Source organism: Panulirus ornatus, chromosome 4 (genome assembly GCF_036320965.1).
Source record: "Panulirus ornatus isolate Po-2019 chromosome 4, ASM3632096v1, whole genome shotgun sequence".
NCBI lineage: Eukaryota > Metazoa > Arthropoda > Malacostraca > Decapoda > Palinuridae > Panulirus > Panulirus ornatus.
In genome coordinates this window covers 38,448,390-38,470,834 of record NC_092227.1, presented here as the reverse complement: position 1 = coordinate 38,470,834, position 22,445 = coordinate 38,448,390, and the positions used below count along the sequence as shown (strand labels likewise).

General features: G+C 40.4%; 1 non-coding gene across 1 annotated transcript; it reads left to right on the top strand.

Moving 5' to 3' along the window:
* The first annotated feature begins 15,721 nt into the window (after window positions 1-15,721).
* TRNAK-UUU (transfer RNA lysine (anticodon UUU)) lies at window positions 15,722-15,794 on the top strand. Its single transcript has one exon. It is a non-coding gene; the product is annotated as a tRNA-Lys (tRNA).
* The last annotated feature ends 6,651 nt before the right edge of the window (window positions 15,795-22,445 follow it).

Genomic DNA, 22,445 nt, shown 5'->3' with positions numbered 1-22,445 from the left:
AAATACTCACTCCATCACGCTCCATATCACCTCCCTATTAACCCCCTCCACAAAAATTCCCATTTGTTCCCTTTTTCTTTTCGCCTTTTTTTACCTCCCCTTTCCCAAAAAACCCTTTTATTCCCCCAAAAAAAAAAACTAAATTTTACCTCTCATTTGCCCTTTTTCACCTCTTGCATATTTATATTATATATATTATAAATATATACATATATATATATAAATATTAATATAATATAATATAATAATAATATATATATTTTTTTTTTTTTTTTTTTGCTTTTCGCTGTCTCCCGCGTTCGAGGGACGCAAGGAAACACGAAAGAATGCCCAACCCACCCCCATACCAGTATATAAATTTCTCCCACACGCAAAAAACATCCACACAGCTTTCCAGGTTTACCCGACCCTTTCCCTGCCCCCATTTGACCCACTGACACACGTCGACCCCGGTAAACCCCATCGATCCCAAATTTTCCTATTCCTTCCCCCTTTCACCCTCCTGCAAAAAACTTTTTTTACTCCATCTTTCCACCCAAAAATTGTCTCCCCTTCTCCTCGTTCCCTCCACCCTCCGCACATATTCCCTTGGGCAACTTTCACCCCTTCTCTCCAGTGACCAAAACCTTTTCAAAACCCCTTTCTTCCCTTCAACCACGCCTTTTTAATTTCCACACATCCCCCTTACCCTTACTTACTTCCGATCAAACCACCTCACACCCAAATTGTCCCAAACATCTCATTTCCACATACCATCCCCTGCGCACAACCTATCCATAGCCCACGCCCCCGCAACCATACAACATTGTTGGAACCACTAATCCCCCAAAAATACCCATTTTTTTCTTTCCGAATAATTTCCGACTTCACACATTCTTCAAGGGTCCCAGAATTTTTTGCCCCCCCCCCACCCATATCCACTTCCGACTCCCTGGTTCCATCCGCTGCCCGATCCACCCCAATATCTAAAACACTTTACTTTCCCCCATTTTTTTTTCCCTTCAAACTACCCCCAATTGATTGACCCTCAACCCTACTGTACCTAAAACCTTGCTCTTATTCACATTACCTAGCTTTTTTCTTTCACAACTTACCCAAACCCAGTCACCACTTTTTTGCAGTTTCCACATGAATCGCACCAGGCTGACACAGCGAAAACAACTGACTCATTTCCCCAAGCTCTCTCTCCCCAACAACTTCATACTTTGCCCCTCTTTCCAAAACCTTTGCATTCACCAGGAGAATCACAAAAACCCCTGCCGCAAACCTACTTTCACTGAGAACCAATCATTTTCCTCTCTTCCTACCTACACAGCCTCACATCCTCGAAAAAAAACTTTTCACTCTTCAACAACTTCCTCCCACACCAAAATTCTTAATCCCTTCCACAGAGCTCTCTATCAACTTACTAGGGCCTTCCCACAGTTTCCCCAAAAATGCTACATACAAATCCATTTCTTTTCAAAATAATCTCCTACTTCTTCAAAGCAAACCCTTTTTAAACCACACACCCTCTCCACTTCTGAAACCACACTGCCCCTTCCCCAACTGATGTTTTGACATCCCTTTCACCCCCCAAAATCAAACCCCCCATAAAATTTACCAGGAATACTCAAAAAAATTTATCCCTCGTAATTGAGCACTCCCTTACCCCCTTTTGCCTTTGTACAAGGCACTATGCATGCATTTCGCCAATCCTCAGGCACTCACCATGGTCATACATAATTAAATAACCTTCCCAACCAGTAAATAATACAGTCACCCCCTTTTTTTAAAAATTTCCCTGCAATACCCCAAAAACTGCCCCTTGCCGCTTTCTTTCTTCCGCAAAGTTTTTACTACCTCTTCTCTGTTTACCAAATCATTTTCCCTAACCCCTCACTTTGCACACCACCTCGACCAAAACACCCATATCTGCCACCTATCTCAAACACTTTTCAACAAACCTCAAAATCTCCCTCCACTCCTTCTCACATCACTACTTTTTTATCACCCCCCCTTTTGCCCCCTTGGGATAGGGAAAAAGAATACTCCCACGTATTCCCCGTGTCGTAAATCGACTAAAAGGGAAGGGGCGGGGGGTTGGGAAATCCTCCCCTCCACTTTTTTTTTTTTTTTTCCAAAAAAGAACAAAAAGGGGGGCCAGGTGAGTATAATCCCTAAAAGGGCCCCATCCTCTTTTCTTAACGTTTACCTCCTAATGTGGAAAATGGCAAATAGTATAAAAGAAAAGAAAAAGAAATATATATATATATATATATAATATATAAAATATATATATATATATATATAATATATTTTTAATATATAATATAAATATATATCTTTTTTCGAAGAGACAAAGGGTGGGACGCCATTTGGTAAACCATGTTTGTCGAAAACAATAACGGCGTTCAAAAAACTTATCTTTTTTACAAATTTTTTCCACAATAAATTATCTAATTTGATAACTATCACTAAATTAAGATTTTAAACTTTTTTATTTTGGTAAAAAAATCCAATGATATTTCTCTTGGAATAGAGTTTGAGTAAAAAACAAAAGACATTTCTCTAGTCAATACAAATCTAGTTTTTAATTTAATAAACAAGCAATTTATTCTTCCCGTTCTTACACTATATTTAATTGCCAAGTCTAACGAAAAATCCTTACCATTTTCCCAAAATAGAATTTATCACAATTTTCCCCTGGGACTTTATAGACACCAAGATAATTTCCGGAAAACCTTTTAAAAAATTCTTTAGTATTATTGTTGCAAAGGCAAATTTACCTTAAAGATTTAAGGAACATGGAAGTAAAAGTGAAAAAATTAAAACAACAGGAGAACAAAAATTCTTGGGTCAATGGGGGCTTTGGGCTCAAAATCTATAAAAGATTTCCTTTCAAAAATTAAGGGATTCATCAATGAAAAATCTAGGGACTTTAACTTTAACTAAAAAATATATCTTTTCAAACTCGTCATCAATAAACCGGACTGCAAATCGTGATCCATAAGGAACTAGATTTTAAAATATAAAATTTTAAATCTGTCATTTTTAATGAGTAAAAATGGATAATACATACATTGGTTTTCTTAATGCAAACTTAAACTTTTTTTCCTTGCCAATGGTCATGCAACTATAAACGTAACTTACCATTATTTCATTTTCTACAGTAAATTTTAGGAAGGTACTAAATTGTTAAGTAAAAAAATTCCCAAAAAAAAGATTACTTATTTACGGGTTTAAAGGGGGTTAAACCCTTTTCCATCCCAAAAATTTTGAGCATAATAATCTCCTTTGAATTGAAATACACAGTCTTTTATACACAATTTCATCTTTTTCCAATAAAAACAGATTTTTGAGACAGGTAAAGGAAAAACATGGGAAGAAAACAAATAAATATTCTAAGAGGTCATGTGCGGGAAGTGAGGAACCCCAAAAAAAACTATTTTGAAATAAAAAATTAACATTGATTTTGTTTACTTGTTAACTAACTCTACATTTTTCATGATTTTAAAAATTTGATTTTGGGATTGCTGGAGTAATGCCATCTAAAGTTTTTAAACCCTCAAACCCAAATTACAAAAAATATCATTAAATCTTCTATTACAAGTAAAACAAAAAATTTTAACGGGTTTTTCATATCAGTGAGGGTTACAAAAAAAAAATTATATTGTTTAAAAAATTTTGTAAAACGAAAATTTTTTGGGAGCGCCGTTGTATGTTTTGGCCCAATCCCCTTTTTTCCCCAAAAGGGTGCCCCTAGTTTTGGGTCTCTTCATTTATAACAACTGACTTATTTTTCTTTGTCTCCCCAAAAGATGTGAATACACAAAAGGGTGCACTTGGGGAACTTATCGTGTTTCTTTTCCCCCGTTGACTCATAGGAATATAAATTTTAATTTTTTTTATTATACTTTGTCGCTTTTTCCCGCTTTTTGCGAGGTAGGCGCAGGGAAACAACGAAAGAAAGGGCCCCCCCCCCCATACACATGTATAAACATAACCCCACACCCCAAATATAAAAAACCTACACAGTTTTCCCAGGGTTCCCCCCAGACGTTTCACATCCCCCTTGATTCAATCAACTGAAAAAGCACGTCAACCCCGGTATCCCCCACTCGCCCCAATTCCCCCAATTCCCTTTTGCCCCCCTTTTTCCCCTCCGCATTTTCCCGGCCCCGATCACAAAAAAAATCTTTTTAACTCCTTTCTTTCCACCCCAAAAATTTGGGTCCCCTCTTCCCCTCGTTCCCTCCACCCCGACCATAATCCTTTGGGCAATCTTTCCTCACTAAATTCTCCCTTTTGTGCCCAAACCACTTCAAAACACCCCTTCTGCTCTCTCAACCACCCCTCTTTTTTTTCCCAAACACATTCTTTTAAACCCTTCCCGTTACCCACCGATCAAACCACCCACAAAACAACATTTCCTCAAACTTCCCCTTTTCCAGCACATCCATCCCCCCGGGGGGGCCAACAACTCTATCCATAGCCCACGCCTCGCAACCATAAAACATTGTTGAACCACTTTTTCCCTTTAAAAACATCCCCCTTTTTTGCTTTCCGAATAATGTTCTCAAACTTCCACCAAAAATTCCTTCAAGGGGGCCCCAGAATTTTCGCCCCCCCCACCCCCACCCTTTTGGATCCATTTCCCGCTTCCGGGGTTTCCATCCGCGCCGATCCCCCCCAAAATACAAAAAACCCTTAAAATTTCCCTCCAGTTTTTCCTCATTCAAACCACCCCCCAATTGCCCTTGACCCTAAACCCCCTATTTGTACCTAAAAACCCTTTGTTTCTTTTTCCATTTACTCTTAACTTTCTTCTTCCACACACTTTACCAAACTCAGTCCCCCAGTTTTCTGTTTTTTTTTCTCACATGAATTAGCCCCCAAACGCTGTATCATCACGAAAAACAACTGCCCCATTTCCCAAGCTCTCTCATCCCCAACAGACTTCAAAACTTGCCCCTTTTCCCCAAAAACTCTTGCATTTCCCCTCCCTAAAAACCCCCATCCATAAACAAATTAAAAAAACCATGAACACCCACCCAACCCTGCCGCAAACCTCCCATTCCTGAGAACCAATCACTTTCCCCCTCCCTTTCCCACACGACCATCCTTAAAATCCTCGATAAAAACTTTTCACTGCTTTCCCAACAACTTTCCCTCCCACACCATATATTCTTAATACCTTTTCCCCAGAGCAAACTCATCAAATCTTTAATATCCTTCCCCCAATCCCAAAAAGCTACATACAAATCCATTTGCTTTTCAAATTTCTCAAAATACATTTTTCAAAAGGGAAACACCTGACCCACAAACATCCTCTAAACCCCTTCTGAAACCACACTGCTCTTTCCCCCCTCTGATGCCTGTAAACCTTCCAAACCCCCTCAAAACAATACCCCCCATATAATTTTTCCCCGGAATAATCCCAAAAAAACTTATACCCCGGGGAAAATTTTTTACACTCAAATCTTTTTCCCCCCTTTTCCTTTTTACAATGGCACTATGCACGCATTATTCCGCCCCAAACCTCAAGGGCCCCCTCACCAAAGAAATTCCCTACATACATTAAAAAAACCTTACCAAACCCTCCACAATAAAAGTCAACCACCCCTTTTTTTAATAAATTTCCCCCGGGAATTTCCATCCAAACCTGCTGCCCTTTCCGGGTTTCATCTTCCGCAAAACTTTTACTAACCCCCTTTCTCTGTTTACCAAAACATTTTCCCCAACCCTCTCACTTTTCACACCAACCCCCGGGCCAAAAAACCCTATAACTGCCCCTCTAAACATAAACAAAAATTCAACAAAAACCCTTTAAAATACTCACTCCATCTCCTTCTCACATCACCCCACTTTTTTTATCACCTTTCCCCCTTTTCGCCCTTCATGAAGTTTTCCCCCTTTGCCCCTTTTTTAAAGCAATTTATTTTCCCCCCTTCCAAACATCTTTTTTTTCCTCTCTAAAAATTTTTTGTACTCTCCACCCCCAAACCCCATTTGCCCTTTTTTTTCACCTCTTGGGAATTTCTCCTTTAAACCCCCTGTCCCCTTCTTTTATACATCTCCCCCCCCCAATTTCATTTTTTTTCCCCGCAAAAATCGTCCAAATGCCCTCTCTTCTCTTTTACTAATACTCTTACTTTTTTCAACCCACCACTCCCCTACCCTTTCTAATCAACCCCCCCCCACTCTTCTCATCCACAAGCATCTTTTGGGGCAATCCAACACTGATTTTCCCCAAATACATCCCCTTCCCCCCCCACTCCCTTACTTTCCATTTTTTTTCTCACCTTTGTCCCCTTCCCGAAACCCTTTTCCCCTCCTGGGACTTCCTCACACAGGTCTCCTTCCCTAGCTCACTTACTCTCACCCCCCTTCACCCCAACAATTTACTCTTCTTTTCTAAAACCCAAACAAAACTTCCCCCTAAAACCCCACAAGATAATGATCAAAAAACCCTCCAGTTGCCCCCTCTTTTGCAAAATTAACATCCAAAAGTCTCTCCCTTTCCCCGCCTGTCAAGTAACACCCTAATCCAAAACCCCTCTCTGGGCCCTATAATAAATATAAAATATATATTTATAATATATATATAATATATATAATATATATATATATATATAATAAAATTATAAAGGGATATATTTTATAAAGAAAAAAAGTGCTTAGGAACACGCACTTTCATAGAACATACAAACCCCCAACGGCCAGGGTGGAAAACCGGGACACCTGTGAAACCCGGCGGAACGCTACCGCTAGGGGATCATAAACAGGTATATATGGTTTATGTAACTGAAAACATTGTAAAAACAAATAAGGAAACCCTTTTTACCTCCATGTTACGAGACAGGCCCAAAAGGGAAATTTAAGGGGAAACCCTGGTGGGGCAGTTTTTTCAAACCCCTTGACCACAACATTTAAAAACCCTTGTAACAAAGGGAATGTGAGGTGGGGTGTGTTTTGGGGATTTGTGGTGGTAGTGGTTTGATTGGGTTGGGCTTGTGGGGGGTGATAAAATTTTTCCTTATTGTGGGTTAAATTTTTTTTGGGGGGAAGTAATTAAAATATTGGGTTTGGTACGGGATTTTGTGGTTTTTGGTGGTTGGAGGGGAAAGGGCCCCCGGTTTCTGGCTGCTGGGCGCGGCGGGGTCAGTAAGGGGAGAAAAAAAAACGTTTTGGGTTTATCCTGGTTGTAACCACTCGACGTCCCTAACAACATCATCAGAAAACCCGGAAAACTTTAGTCGGTAAGCTTGGGTTTTAAAACCAAGGGTTTCCCGGGGTTTAAATCCCCCCGTTCCGGGGGGATGTCTTTATAACTGTTTTTCCAAAATTTAACCCGTCATTAAAAAACCTTTTTTTGCTTCTGTCCCCTTTTTAAAACTTTTCAGAGGAAAAATAAATGTTAAGGGGGAAAAAAAACTGGAACCCAAAAAATACAAAAATTTTAAACTTAACTTTTTAAAAAAAAATTATCCAAGGGGGAAAAATCACACGAAAATTAAAGGGTAGAAATTTTAATACACGGCCGAGATTTGTGTATAAATTTTTTTCCCGAGTTTTACCAAATGCGAAAATAGTCAGAAAATTTTTTGGAAAGGTTCCCCCCCCACAAAAAGGGTTAAAAACAGGGTAAATTCCGGGGTAAAACCTCTCCCCCCACTCCGTAAAACCCCAACATACAGGTAGAAAGGGAAACCCAAAAAAAAGGCAGGGGAAATTTCTACCCCCTTTGGGGTTTTTATTTGGGGGGTGACAGCGATCCAAAAAAGCTAAGGCTGTCAAGTTCCCCCTCCTGGTCCGGGAGCTGCCTTTCCCCTTTTGCCTTTACCAAAACTTGGGGTTTTTTTAAATAATCCACAAAAACAACCCCTCCCATCCTACACATTTCCCCCAAAATAGTTTGAGAAAAATCCCGGGAAAGAACAAAACCCAAAGTTAGGAAAAGGCGGGGAAAAACACATACACTTGAGACTCATCATATTTTTTAGTTTCCCCTACTTATCTTTTTTTTCCCCACTCCACAACCCACTTTTTACAATTTTCCTCAGTGTCTACCCATTTCCCAAATTATAGCACCCAAATTATTCCCCCCACACGCCCCCCCCCACAAACCCCAAAAAAAAAAACAGAAAAAAAACCCAAACCAAATTTAAAGAGAGAAGGGGAGAGAGAAAAGAGAGAGAGAGAGAGAGAGAGAAAAAGAAGGGGGAAGAGAGAAAAGAAGGGGAGAGAGAGGGGAGAGAGAGAGAAGGAGAGAGGGGAGAGAGAAGAGACATCTTACGCAAAGCTTTTACTACCTCTTCTCTGTTTACCAAATAATTCTCCCTAACCCTCTCACTTTATACCCCACCTCTACCATAACACCCTATATCTGCCACTCTATCATCAAACACATTCAACAAACCTTCAAAATACTCACTCCATCACGCTCTCATATCACCTCCCTATTAGCCCCCTCCACAAAAATTCCCATTTGTTCCTTTGTCTTACGCACTTTATTTACCTCCTTCCAAAACACCTCTTTATTCTCCCTAAAATCTAATTATACTCTCTCATTTGCCCTCTTTTTCACCTCTTGCATATTTATATATATATATATATATATATATATATACATATATATATATATATATATATATATATATATATATATATATATATATATATATATATTTTTTTTTTTTTTTTGCTTTGTCGCTGTCTCCCGCGTTTGCGAGGTAGCGCAAGGAAACACGAAAGAAATGGCCCAACCCACCCCCATACACATGTATATACATACGTCCACACACGCAAATATACATACCTACACAGCTTTCCATGGTTTACCCCAGACGCTTCACATGCCCTGATTCGACCCACTGACAGCACGTCGACCCCGGTATACCACATCGATCCAATTTACTCTATTCCTTGCCCTCCTTTCACCCTCCTGCAAAATCTTTTTCACTCCATCTTTCCACCTCCAATTTGGTCTCCCACTTCTCCTCGTTCCCTCCACCTCCGACACATATATCCTCTTGGTCAATCTTTCCTCACTCATTCTCTCCATGTGACCAAACCATTTCAAAACACCCTCTTCTGCTCTCTCAACCACGCTCTTTTTATTGCCACACATCTCTCTTACCCTTACGTTACTTACTCGATCAAACCACCTCACACCACACATTGTCCTCAAACATCTCATTTCCAGCATATCCATCCTCCTGCGCACAACTCTATCCATAGCCCACGCCTCGCAACCATACAACATTGTTGGAACCACTAATCCTTCAAACATACCCATTTTTGCTTTCCGAGATAATGTTCTCGACTTCACACATTCTTCAAGGCTCCCAGAATTTTCGCCCCCTCCCCCACCCTATGATCCACTTCCGACTCCATGGTTCCATCCGCTGCCAGATCCACTCCCAGATATCTAAAACACTTTACTTCCTCCAGTTTTTCTCCATTCAAACTTACCTCCCAATTGACTTGACCCTCAACCCTACTGTACCTAATAACCTTGCTCTTATTCACATTTACTCTTAGCTTTCTTCTTTCACACACTTTACCAAACTCAGTCACCAGCTTCTGCAGTTTCTCACATGAATCAGCCACCAGCGCTGTATCATCAGCGAACAACAACTGACTCACTTCCCAAGCTCTCTCATCCCCAACAGACTTCATACTTGCCCCTCTTTCCAAAACTCTTGCATTCACCATGGAGACATCACACACCCCTGCCGCAAACCTACATTCACTGAGAACCAATCACTTTCCTCTCTTCCTACACGTACACATGCCTCACATCCTCGATAAAAACTTTTCACTGCTTCTAACAACTTGCCTCCCACACCATATATTCTTAATACCTTCCACAGAGCATCTCTATCAACTTTATCATATGCCTTCCCACAGATTCATAAATGCTACATACAAATCCATTTGCTTTTCTAAGTATATCTCACATACATTCTTCAAAGCAAACACTTTATCCACACATCCTCTACCACTTCTGAAACCACACTGCTCTTCCCCAATCTGATGCTTTGTACATGCCTTCACCCTCTCAATCAATACCCTCCCATATAATTTACCAGGAATACTCAACAAAATTATACCTCTGTAATTTGAGCACTCACTCTTATCCCCTTTGCCTTTGTACAATGGCACTATGCATGCATTTCGCCAATCCTCAGGCATCTCACCATGAGTCATACATACATTAAATAACCTTACCAACCAGTCAATAATACAGTCACCCCCTTTTTTAATAAATTCCACTGCAATACCATCCAAACCTGCTGCCTTGCCGGCTTTCATCTTCCGCAAAGCTTTTACTACCTCTTCTCTGTTTACCAAATCATTTTCCCTAACCCTCTCACTTTGCACACCACCTCGACCAAAACACCCTATATCTGCCACTCTATCATCAAACACATTCAACAAACCTCAAAATACTCCCTCCATCTCCTTCTCACATCACTACTACTTGTTATCACCTCCCCATTTGCGCCCTTGGGATAGGGAAGAAAGAATACTTCCCACGTATTCCCTGCGTGTCGTAGAAGTCGACTAAAAGGGAAGGGAGCGGGTGGTTGGAAATCCTCCCCTCTCACTTCTTTTTTTTTTTTTTCCAAAAGAAGGAACAGAGAAGGGGGCCAGGTGAGTATAATCCCTCAAAGGCCCAGTCCTCTGTTCTTAACGCTACCTCGCTAATGTGGAAAATGGCGAATAGTATAAAAGAAAAGAAAAAGATATATATATATATATATATATATATATATATATATATATATATATATATATATATATATATATATATATATATATATATATATATATATCTATTCGAAGAGACTAAGGTAGGACGCCATTTGGTAAACACATGATTGTCGAAAACATATAACGGGCGTTCATAAACTTATCATTTTACAAATTTTTTCCACAATAAAGTTATCTAATTTGTATAGACTATCACTAATATTAAGATTATAATTCTTTGTGTATTTGGTAATAGAAGATCCAATGATATTTCTCTTGGTAATAGAGTTAGAGTAAATATCTGAGATGACATTACTCTAGTCAATACAATGATCATAGTTTTTAATGTTATTAAACAAGGCAATTGATTCTTGTCCCGTTCTTACACTATATTTACATTGCTCAAGTCTAACGGAAAGATCCTTACCATTCTGACCAACATAGAATTTATCACAATTTCCACATGGCACTTTATAGATGCATCCAAGATAATTTTCCGGTGAATTCCTGTTTAAGATATTCTTTGTAGTATTATTGTTGCTAAAGGCAACATTTACCTTAAAGGATTTAAGGAACATGGGAAGTAAAGTGAAATCATTATCAACAGGGAGAACTAAAAGATTCTTGGTGTCAATGGGAGCTTTGGGCTCAACTCTATAAAATGATTTCCTTGCTAACTTAAGGGATTCATCAATGAAAGATCTAGGGTACTTTAACTTAGATCTAATAGAATATATCTTCTCAATCTCGTCATCAATAAACTCTGGACTGCAAATACGTGATGCCATAAGGAACATAGATTGAAATGATGATAATTTAACTCTGTCATGTTGAGATGAGTAATAATGGATATATGAGCATACATTGGTGGGTTTTCTGTATATGCTAAACTTAAACTTGTTTCCTTGCCAATGGATCATGCAATCTATAAATCGTAACTTACCATTATTTTCATTTTCTACAGTAAATTTGATGGAAGGTACTAAATTGTTAAGTAAGGGGAGAAATATTTGTAAATTTTCATTTGTTGGCCAAACACAAAGAACATCATCTACCTACCTAAACCAAATTGCTTTAGAAGGTAAGATATCCTTTAGTAATTTTGTTTCAAAAAATTCCATATAAAGATTACTTAGTACAGGTGAAAGTGGGTTACCCATTGCCATACCAAATTTTTGAGCATAATAATCTCCTTTGAATTGAAATACACAGTCTTTATACACAATTTCATCAGTTCAATGAAAACAGACTTTGAGACAGGTAAATGAATATCATCGAAGACATCAAATAAATATTCTAAGAGGTCATGTGCTGGAAGTGAGGAAACATCAAAGCTAACTAGTTTGAAATCAAAATTAACATTGATATTGTTTAGCTTGTTAACTAACTCTACATTGTTCATGATATTAAAATTTGATATTGTATTGACTGGAGTAATGCCATCTCAGTTATTAACTCTAACTCTATTACTAAGAGAAATATCATTGAATCTTCTATTATCAAGTAGACAAAGAATTACAGTCTTCATATCAGTGATGGTCTATACAAAATAGATAACTATATTGTTTATAAAATTTGTAAAACGATAAGTTTATGAGCGCTCGTTGTATGTTTTGGACAATCACATATTTGCCAAATGGTGTCCTAGCTTTGTCTCTTCGATGTATATCAACTGACTTATATTTCTTGTGTCTCCCCTGATGATGTGATTAGTACACGAAAGTGCACTTGGGAACTTATCGTGTTTCATTTTCCCCGTTGACTCATAGGAATATATATATATTATTTTTTTTTATTATACTTTGTCGCTGTCTCCCGCGTTTGCGAGGTAGCGCAAGGAAACAGACGAAAGAAATGGCCCCCCCCCATACACATGTATATACATACGTCCACACACGCAAATATACATACCTACACAGCTTTCCATGGTTTACCCCAGACGCTTCACATGCCTTGATTCAATCTACTGACAGCACGTCAACCCCGGTATACCACATCGCTCCAATTCACTCTATTCCTTGCCCTCCTTTCACCCTCCTGCATGTTCAGGCCCCGATCACACAAAATCTTTTTAACTCCATCTTTCCACCTCCAATTTGGTCTCCCTCTTCTCCTCGTTCCCTCCACCTCCGACACATATATCCTCTTGGTCAATCTTTCCTCACTCATTCTCTCCATGTGCCCAAACCACTTCAAAACACCCTCTTCTGCTCTCTCAACCACGCTCTTTTTATTTCCACACATCTCTCTTACCCTTACGTTACTCACTCGATCAAACCACCTCACACCACACATTGTCCTCAAACATCTCATTTCCAGCACATCCATCCTCCTGCGCACAACTCTATCCATAGCCCACGCCTCGCAACCATACAGCATTGTTGGAACCACTATTCCCTCAAACATACCCATTTTTGCTTTCCGAGATAATGTTCTCGACTTCCACACATTCTTCAAGGCTCCCAGAATTTTCGCCCCCTCCCCCACCCTATGATCCACTTCCGCTTCCATGGTTCCATCCGCTGCCAGATCCACTCCCAGATATCTAAAACACTTCACTTCCTCCAGTTTTTCTCCATTCAAACTCACCTCCCAATTGACTTGACCCTCAACCCTACTGTACCTAATAACCTTGCTCTTATTCACATTTACTCTTAACTTTCTTCTTCCACACACTTTACCAAACTCAGTCACCAGCTTCTGCAGTTTCTCACATGAATTAGCCACCAGCGCTGTATCATCAGCGAACAACAACTGACTCACTTCCCAAGCTCTCTCATCCCCAACAGACTTCATACTTGCCCCTCTTTCCAAGACTCTTGCATTTACCTCCCTTACAACCCCATCCATAAACAAATTAAACAACCATGGAGACATCACACACCCCTGCCGCAAACCTACATTCACTGAGAACCAATCACTTTCCTCTCTTCCTACACGTACACATGCCTTACATCCTCGATAAAAACTTTTCACTGCTTCTAACAACTTGCCTCCCACACCATATATTCTTAATACCTTCCACAGAGCATCTCTATCAACTCTATCATATGCCTTCTCCAGATCCATAAATGCTACATACAAATCCATTTGCTTTTCTAAGTATTTCTCACATACATTCTTCAAAGCAAACACCTGATCCACACATCCTCTACCACTTCTGAAACCACACTGCTCTTCCCCACTCTGATGCTCTGTACATGCCTTCACCCTCTCAATCAATACCCTCCCATATAATTTACCAGGAATACTCAACAAACTTATACCTCTGTAATTTGAGCACTCACTCTTATCCCCTTTGCCTTTGTACAATGGCACTATGCACGCATTCCGCCAATCCTCAGGCACCTCACCATGAGTCATACATACATTAAATAACCTTACCAACCAGTCCACAATACAGTCACCCCCTTTTTTAATAAATTCCACTGCAATACCATCCAAACCTGCTGCCTTGCCGGCTTTCATCTTCCGCAAAGCTTTTACTACCTCTTCTCTGTTTACCAACTCATTTTCCCTAACCCTCTCACTTTGCACACCACCTCGACCAAAACACCCTATATCTGCCACTCTATCATCAAACACATTCAACAAACCTTCAAAATACTCACTCCATCTCCTTCTCACATCACCACTACTTGTTATCACCTCCCCATTTGCGCCCTTCACTGAAGTTCCCATTTGCTCCCTTTTCTTACGCACTTTATTTACCTCCTTCCAGAACATCTTTTTATTCTCTCTAAAATTTAATGATACTCTCTCACCCCAACTCTCATTTGCCCTTTTTTTTCACCTCTTGCACCTTTCTCTTGACCTCCTGTCTCTTCTTTTATACGTCTCCCACTCAATTGCATTTTTTCCCTGCAAAAATCGTCCAAATGTCTCTCTCTTCTCTTTCACTAATACTCTTACTTCTTCATCCCACCACTCACTACCCTTTCTAATCAACCCACCTCCCACTCTTCTCATGCCACAAGCATCTTTTGCGCAATCCATCACTGATTCCCTAAATACATCCCATTCCTCCCCCACTCCCGTTACTTCCATTGTTCTCACCTTTGTCCATTCTGTACTCAGTCTCTCCTGGTACTTCCTCACACAGGTCTCCTTCCCTAGCTCACTTACTCTCACCACCCCTCTTCACCCCAACATTCACTCTTCTTTTCTGAAAACCCATACAAATCTTCACCTTAGCCTCCACAAGATAATGATCAGACATCCCTCCAGTTGCACCTCTCTGCACATTAACATCCAAAAGTCTCTCTTTCGCGCGCCTGTCAAGTAACACGTAATCCAATAACGCTCTCTGGCCATCTCTACTAAGTATACTAGTATACATATATATATATATATATATATATATATATATATATATATATATATATATATATATATAAATATATAAATGTATATATATATATATGAACAAAGTGCTTAGGAACACGCACTTTCATAGAACATACAAACCTCCAACGGCCAGGATGGAATCCGGGACACCTGTGTAGCAGGCGGGAACGCTACCGCTAGGCGATCATAATCAGGTATATATGGTTCATGTAACTGAAATACATTGTACCACAAATAATGACGCTTACTTACCTCCATGTTACGAGACAGGCAAAGGAAGATGAAGGTGACCTCTGGTGGTGCAGTTATTTCAACCACTTGACCACAACAGTACAACCCTTGAGTAACAAGGCAGTGTGAGGTGGTGGTCGTTGTAGTGATAGTGGTGGTAGTGGCATTCGATTGGCTGTGTGTTGTGGGTGGTGATGAAAATCCTATTGTGGTGTTAATTTTGTTGTTGGTGGTGATGGTACTCACTAGTGGCGTAGGTACGGTAGTGTGTGGTTGTGGTGTTAGTGATGGTAGAGGAGATGGCCCTGGTTTCTGCTGCTGCGGCGCGGCGGTGTCAGTAAGGGTGAGAATCGTGGTTGATCCTGGTTGTACCACTCGACGGTCAATAACAACATCATCAGAAGCCCGGATAGCTCAGTCGGTAGAGCATTAGGCTTTTAACCTAAGGGTCCAGGGTTCAAGTCCCTGTTCGGGCGATGTCTTTATAACTGTTTCCAAGTTCAACAGTCATAAAGATCTTATTTCTGCTTCTGTCCTGTTGATCACATTACAGAGGACATTATATATGTTAAGGTGGGAAAATGAACTGGAAGCAAATAAATACAAAATGGATTATAATCTCTAATCATTGTCAGTAATGAGATTATCCTGTAAAGGTATCACAGAAAATTGATGGATCATGATCTCTATAATACACTTGCCGAGATTTTGTGTATACTTTTTTTCTGAGCTATACCAAATGCTGCAAATAGTCAGAGAAAGTCTTTTGACCGTACTCCTACTGGACACACACACGCACACACACACACACACACACACAAGGCTAAGAGTCAGGATGATTCGAGTGTAAAACGCTCTCTCCGTAACACACATACAGGTAGTAAGTGGTAAGTCAACCACAGACCAGGGAGATTACTACCGCCTGGGTTATCTTTTCGGTTCGTGACAGCGATCCAGTGAGCTACCGGCTGTCAAGTTCCCCTCCTGGTCCAGGTAGCTGCCTCTCCTTTCCGCCTCAACCACACTTGGGTTACTTACACTGAGTCCACAAACACACGCTCTCTCCATCCTACACACTCCACCACATAGTTTGAGAAACATCTAGTATAAAGAACACAGCCAATGTTAGGAATGGCGGGAAGAACACATACATCTTGAGACGTCATCATATGTTCAGTTCCTCTACTTATCTTTCTTCTCACACTCCACACGTACTTTATACAAGTGCTTCGCTCAGTGTCTACCCATACCCTACAATTAGTAAGCACAAATTTCCTTTCACACTGTCTAACACAATCACATATAAGGAAAAACAGACGATAAGGCGAACTTATTCAAGAGAGAGAGAGAGAGAGAGAGAGAGAGAGAGAGAGAGAGAGAGAGAGAGAGAGAGAGAGAGAGAGAGAGAGAGAGAGAGAGAGAGAGAGAGAGAGAGAGAGAGAGAGAGAGAGAGACCCACACACACACACACACACACACACACACACACACACACACACACACACCTGCTTGTATTTCTCAAAAGGGAAACAGGAGTCAAGCGGGAAGTCCTCATCCTCCTCGAAAGCTCATATTGGGGTGTCTGAGTGTGTGGATGTAACCAAGATGAGAAGAGAGGAAAGATAGGTAGTATGTTTGAGGAAAGAAACATGGAAGTTCTCGCGCTGAGTGAAACAAATCTCAAGGGAAAAGGGGAAAGTGGTTTGGGAAAGTCTTGGGAGTATTTGGTGAGAGGACAACAGCTAAGGAAGGAGTAGCACTACTCCTGAAGCAGGAGTTGTGTGAGTATGTGATAGAGTGTAAGAAAGTAAATTCTAGATTGATATGAGTAAAACGGAAAGTGGATGGAGAAAGACGGGTGATTGTTAGTGATCATGCACCTGGGCATGAGAAGAAAGATCATGAGTGAGTGTGTTAGCAGCTTTGATGCACGAGACTGGGTTTTAGTGATGGGTAATTTAAATGCGAAGGCATATAATGTGGCAGTTCAGGATATAACTGGTGCACATAGGGTATTCAGGGCGGTAAATGGAAATGATGAAGAGCTTGTGGATTTGTGTGCTAAAAAAAAAAAAAAAATTGGCGATCGGGATTACATGGTTTAAAAAGAGAGATAAACATTAGTATGCGTATGTGAATAGGAGAGATGATCAAAGGGCATTATTGCTTTAGGCGTTAATTGATAGGCGTGTAAAAGAGAGACTTTTGGATGCTAACGTGCTCAGAGGGGCAACTGGAGGGATGTCTGATCACCACCTTGTGGAGGCGAAGGTGACTATTTGTAGAGGGTTTCAAAAAAGAAACGAGATGTTGGGAAGAGGAGAGTGGTGAGAGTAAGTGAATTTGGAAAGGAGACTTATGTGAGGAAGTACCAGGAGAGATTGAGTGAAGAATGGCAAAAAGTGAGAGCAAATGACGTGAGAGAAGTGGGTGAGGAATGGGATGTATTTAGGTGAAGCAGTGATGGTATTTGCAAAAGATGCGTGTTGCATGAGAAAGGTGGGAGGTGGGCAGATTAGAAAGGGAGTGAGTGGTGGGATGAAAAAGAAAGTTGCTAGTGAAAGAGTTAAGAGAGACATTTGGACGATACTTTCAAGGAAGGAGTGCAAATGATTGGGATTTGTAGAAAAGAAAGCAGCAGGAGGTCAAGAGAAAGTTGCAAGGGATGAAAAAGAGGGCAAATGAGTGTTGGGGAGAGTATCATTCGAGTTTAGGGAGAATGAAAAGATTTTTGGAAAGAAGTGAATAACATACGTAAGACAAGAGAACAAATGGGAACATCGGTGAAGGGGGTAAGTGGGGAAATAATAACAGGTAGTGATGAAGTGAGGAAGAGATGGAGTGAGTATTTTAAAGATTGGCAGATATAGGGTGTTTAGGTCGGGATGGTGTGCCAAGTGACAGGGTCAGTGAGAATAGTTTGATTAAGACAAAACAGGTAGTGAAAGTTTTGCGGAAGATGAGATCTGGCAAGGCGGCGGCGTTGGATGTTATAGCAATGGAATTTATCAAAAAAGGCTGTGACTGCGTTGTTGATTGGTTGGTAAGGATATTCCATATATGTATGGATCATGGTGAAGTGCCTGAGGATTGGCAGAATGCTTGCATAGTGCCACTGTACAAAAGCAAAGGGGATAAAGGTGAGTGTTCAAACTACAGAGGCATAAGTTTGTTGAGTATTCCTGGGATATTGTATGGCAGGGTATTGAGTGACAGGGTCAAGGCATGTACTGAGCATCAGATTCTGAAAGAGCATGTGGTTTCAGAAGTGGTACAGGATGTGTGGATCAGGTGTTTGCTTTGAAGAATGTGTGTGAGAAATACTTAGAAAAATAGATGGATTTATATGTAGCATTTTTGGATCTGGAGAAGGCATATGATAGATTGACAGAGATGCTTTGTGAAAAGTCATAAGAGTACATGGTGTGGGAGGTAACTTGCAAGAAGCAGCGAAAAGTTTTTGCCAAGTATGTAAGACATGTGTACGAGTAGGAAGAGAGGAAAGTGATGAACTGAGAAGGTGGAGTAAGAATCTTGAAGGTTTGTTGAATGAGTTTGATGATAGAATGGCTGATATAAGGTGTTTTGGTCGTGGCGGTGTGTAAAGTGGGAGGGTCAGGGAGAATGGTTTAGTTAAGAGGAAGAGGTAGTGAAAGATTTGTGGAAGATGAAATCCAGCAAGGTGGCGGATTTCGATGGTATTGCAGTATTATTCATTAAGAAACAGGTTAGCTGTGTTGTTGATTGGTTGGTAAGGATATTCGATGTATGTATGGATCATGGTGAAGTGCCTGAGGATCGGTGAAATGCATGCATAGTGCCAGTTTACGAACCCAAAGGGGATAAAGGTGTTCAAACTACAGAGGCATAAGTTTGTTGAGTATTCCTGGGAAATCGTATGGGAGGGTATTGATTGAGAGGGTGAAGGCATGCATAGAGCATCAGATTGGGGAAGAGGAGTGTGGTTTAAGAATTGATAGAGGATGTGTGGATCAGGTGATTGCTTTAAAGAATGTGTGTGAGGAATACTTATAAAAACAGATGGACCTGTATGTAATACCTATGGATCTGGAAAAGGCATATGATAGGTTTTGTAGAGATGCCTTGTGGAAGGTTTTAAAAGAATATGCTATGGAAGCTAAGCTGCTAGAAGCAGAATGTAAGGCATGTCTACGAGTAGGAAGAGAGGAAAATGATTGGTTCCCAGTGAAGGTCGATCTGCAGCATGAGTGTGTGATGTCCCCAAGGTTGGTCAATTTGTTTATGGATGGGGTAGTTAGGGATGTAAATGCAAGAGTTTTAGAAAGAGAGGCAAGTATGCAGTCTGTTGGAGTTGAGAGAGCCTAGGAAGTGAGTCAGTCGTTGATCTCAGATTATATAGCTCTAGTGACTGACTCGAGTGAGAAACTACAGAAGTTGGCGACTGAGTTTGGACAAGTTTGTGGGAAAGGAGAAAGCTGAGAGTAAATGTGAAGGTTATCAGGTCCAGTAGGGTTGAGGGGCATGTTAATTGTGATGTAAGTTTGAATGAGGAATACTTGGAGGCAGTGAAGTGTTTTAAATTTCTTTAATTAGACTTAGGAGCGAATGGAACCGTGGAGGCGGAAGTGAGTCACAGAATTAGGGAGGGGGCGAAGGTTCTGGTAGCGATGAAGATTGTATGGAAGGAGAGAATATATATATATATATATATATATATATATATATATATATATCGATATACATCGTACAAACCTCCAACAGCCAGGATCGAATCCGGGACCCCTGTGCAAGAGGCAGGCATGCTAACCGCTAGGCTATGGGACTGTATAATAGGAAACAACTATTCGAAATACTAAGTACTCGAATACCCTTCGTCTCACAATGGTGAACAACGGGGTCTATACCGGTTATTTCCGAACAGACGCACATAGCCAGCTGATAGCGCTTTACCGAACCTAACTGTACAACGCGGAGGTATATGAATACGAATAAAGTGCATATGAACGCGCACCTTCATAGAACATACAAACCTCCAACAGCCAGGATCGAACCTTTTAGTTCTCGAATCTTTTAGTTCTCACTTTTAACAATAATTTCACTTTGCTTCCCATGTTGCTTAAATCCTTTAATGTAAATGTTGCCTTTAGCAACAATAATACTATAAAGAATATCTTAATCAGGAATTCACCAGAAAATTCTCTTGATTGCATATATAAAGTGTCTTGTGGAAACTGTGATAGACTTTATGTTGGTCAGACTGGTAAGGATCTTTCTGTTAGACTTAAGCCGCATAAATATAGTATAAGAACGGGACAAGAATCAAATGCCTTGTTTAGTCATGTTAAAAACTATGATCATTGTATTGACTGGAGTAACGCCATATCAGTTAATAACTCTAACTCTATTACCAAGAGAAATATCAGTGAATCTTCTGTTATTAAATACACAAAGAATTATAATCTTAATATTAGTGATGGTCTATACAAATTAGATAACTTTATTGTTGATAAGATTTGTAAAATGATAAGTTTATGAACGCTCGTTGTATGTTTTGGACAATCACGTGTTTACCAAATGGCGTCCTAGCTTCGTCTCTTCGATGTATATCAACTGACTGTTATATTTCTCTCTTGTGTCTCCTCTGATGATGTGATTATTACACGAAAGTGCACTTGGGAACTTATCGTGTTTCATTTTCCCCGTGGACTCATAGGAATATCTTCATTTCGCGCAAAATTGTGATCCTTTCCAATATATATATATATATATATATATATATATATATATATATATATATATATATATATATATATATATATGTAGACGCTTCACATGCCCTGATTCAATCCACTGACAGAACGTCAACCCCGGTATGCCACATCGATCCAATTCACTCTATTCCTTGCACGCCTTTCACCCTCCTGCATGTTCAGGCCCCGATCACTCAAAATCTTTTTCACTCCATCTTTCCACCTCCAATTTGGTCTCCCACTTCTCCTCGTTCCCTCCACCTCCGACACATATATCCTCTTGGTCAATCTTTCCTCACTCATTCTCTCCATTTGCCGAAACCATTTCAAAACACCCTCTTCTGCTCTCTCAACCACGCTCTTTTTATTTCCACACATCTCTCTTACCCTTACATTACTTACTCGATCAAACAACCTCACACCACACATTGAACTCAAACATCTCATTTCCAGCACATCCACCCTCCTGCGCACAACTCCATCCATAACCCACGCCTCGCAACCATTCAACATTGTTGGAACCACTATTCCTTCAAACATACCCATTTTTGCTTTCCGAGATAATGTTCTCGACTTCCACACATTCTTCAAGGCTCCCAGGATTTTCGCCCCCTCCCACACCCTATGATTTACTTCCGCTTCCATGGTTCGATCCGCTGACAGATCCACTTCCAGATATCTAAAACACTTTACTTCCTCCAGTTTTTCTCCATTCAAACTTACCTCCCAATTGACTTGACCCTCAACCCTACTGTACCTAATAACCTTGCTCTTATTCGCATTTACTCTTAACTTTCTTCTTTCACACACTTTACCAAACTCAGTCACCAGCTTCTGCAGTTTCTCACATGAATTAGCCACCAGCGCTGTATCATCAGCGAACAACAACTGACTCACTTCCCAAGCTCTCTCATCCTCAACAGACTTCATTTTTGCCCCTCTTTCCAAAACTCTTGCCTTTACCTCCCTGACAACCCCATCCATAAACAAATGCATATATATACATATATGATGTGTGGAAATAAAAAGAGCGTGGTTGAGAGAGCAGAAGAGGGTGTTTTGAAATGGTTTGGGCACATGGAGAGAATGAGTGAGGAAAGATTGACCAAGAGGATATATGTGTCGGAGGTGGAGGGAACGAGGAGAAGAGGGAGACCAAATTGGAGGTGGAAAGATGGAGTGAAAAAGATTTTGTGTGATCGGGGCCTGAACATGCAGGAGGGTGAAAGGAGGGCAAGGAATAGAGTGAATTGGAGCGATGTGGTATACAGGGGTTGACGTGCTGTCAGTGGATTGAATCAAGGCATGTGAAGCGTCTGGGGTAAACCATGGAAAGCTGTGTAGGTATGTATATTTGCGTGTGTGGACGTGTGTATGTACATGTGTATGGGGGGG